Here is a 2,141-nt window from a genome sequence, read left to right as displayed (position 1 = left end):
TTATTATTACCTTCCTTTTTATCAATGAGGAGCCTAAGATTCAAAAAGGTTAATTAGATAGCTTGTTTAAGGATACAGAGCTAATGAGTGTTAAGACTAATTAGATTCAAATTCAAATCTTACTTCAAAAGTTATGAGGTCTCTTTCCTCCCTTCCAAATAGAGTTATTAGTTTCATGGCCTTTGGACCCATCTGGTACAGATTAATCATTTCATTAAGTTCCATGCATAAACTACACAGCAGTTACACCGCAGGTCTAAGGATTCCTCCCTCCTGTTTTCCTCCTACCCTCTCCTGCTCTACCTCCACCTTCATCTCTACTCCACCTGGACATATGTATTCTACCCCTGACTCTAGATGAGAGAAGACCACAGCTGAAACACATCTTCTGATGCTCCCTAATTTTATGTAAAGCAGTCCAAAATATATCAGTTGTAACACATGACACTGAGTACCTACCATTTTGTAGGTGTCCTCCCATGCAAAGACCACAAGAGGTATGCAGACAAAACCCTATCCTCTAGGAAACTGAAAACCTTAACAATCTGGTCAAGGAAGTCAAATGTTGCAAACTCAAACAGTCAACACTAGAAGGCTGTTTGTCTTCAGTGCCAGTGAGGGTCACACATGAAGGGAGCAGAGATCTTCATAGGCTGGAAGTGGTCATAATAGAAAGACTTGAGGTAGCCTGTGATTTTGATGGATGGGCAAGATGTGGATGGGAAGAAAGGACAATAAAGTGGAAACAGACACCCTGGGGGATCACTGAGTTTGAGTAGCAGCTTCAAATTGGGGATAGGGTGGTGTAGGACCACCTCTCATGATTCCTGTTCCTGGTGCCTTGTGTAATCCCCAGTAAGAGTGCTCTTTCCCACCTCTGAGCTCCATTTTCATTACTCATAAGAAACCTCCTGGAATCCATCCCTTTTTCTTTGTATTCTGACTATTGCATGTTACATCCTTCCCAAATGTAAGGGAGTGGAAGATGGATTATCACAATTATTGGGGAGTTTGTCTCAAACTATACAAGCTGTGGCTCTTTTTCCTTGTCTGAAGAACCTGCAATGGGTGGAGGATGGGAAGTCGGAGATCACAGTTCCAGAAAGTAAGCACCCTGAGAGCAGAAATGGTGTCCCATTTCTCTAACAGGGAACAGGGAACAGGCCAGGCACATATTGGATGGAGAGGGAGATGAACGAATGAGTCTTTAAAAGTAGCTTCGTCTACAGCTATGAAATTTGTAGCCTGAAGATGGGTCCCTGTGACACTAACCCTGATATTAATGAGGCATTTTACAGTGAGCCAAGCACTTTGCCTTCCATCGTTGTGTGTAATAGTCCTATGGAGGGGGTGGGGGGCATTTGTAAATGGCCTGCTCAGAAGCCTATATTTACAATAAGTCCAACCTTTTCCCACTGTACCTCTGGCAGTGTCAAGATCATTTGAAGATGATTTTCTTTTTTTTAGTAGGGACCAGTGACATAATGCCTTGTTCAGTGGTTCTCAAAGTGTGGTTCCCAGATCTGCAGCAGCAGCACCTGGGAACTTGTTAGAAGTGCAAATTATCAGGCCCCTTCCTGTACCTATTGAATTAGAAACCCGAATACTGGGGCCCTGTTTTTTTGTTTTCGTTTCGTTTCATTCCCCCACCCCGAACCCCCACCGCAAGTCCTCCAGGTGATTCTAATGTGCATTTAAGTTTGAGAACTACTCGCCCATTCTATTTCCAACTGATTCATGTTGTTTAATTCTTTGTCTCATCTATGAAAAAGTCCTACCTCAGACTTCAGCTTGTCAGGGCCCATTCCCCAGAAGGGTGAGTTGAACTGAATTTACAAGTCCCAGGAGCCCTCAAAGGAAAACACACGAAATGCCCTGAGGAGTGGCATTTGTACAGGGCCTGTACAGAGATCTGTAATTAAAAGTACTCATCAGGCATTCCCACGGGGAAGTGCGGCCCGACTCTGGGATTTCAATACGTATGAACCCCAGCAGCCTGAACACTGTACTGGGTGCCCAGCCTCCATCATTAAGCTGGGAGCAAGTTTCACGGACGCGGAAGGACCCGGGGCGCTGAACTCTCCCAACCAATCAGGCGCCCCCAGAGGAAAACTACAAGTCCCAGGATGCCCCACGCACAC

The sequence above is a fragment of the Piliocolobus tephrosceles genome, chromosome 15 (assembly GCF_002776525.5).
Source record: "Piliocolobus tephrosceles isolate RC106 chromosome 15, ASM277652v3, whole genome shotgun sequence".
NCBI lineage: Eukaryota > Metazoa > Chordata > Mammalia > Primates > Cercopithecidae > Piliocolobus > Piliocolobus tephrosceles.
Note: the sequence above shows the minus strand (reverse complement) of the source record.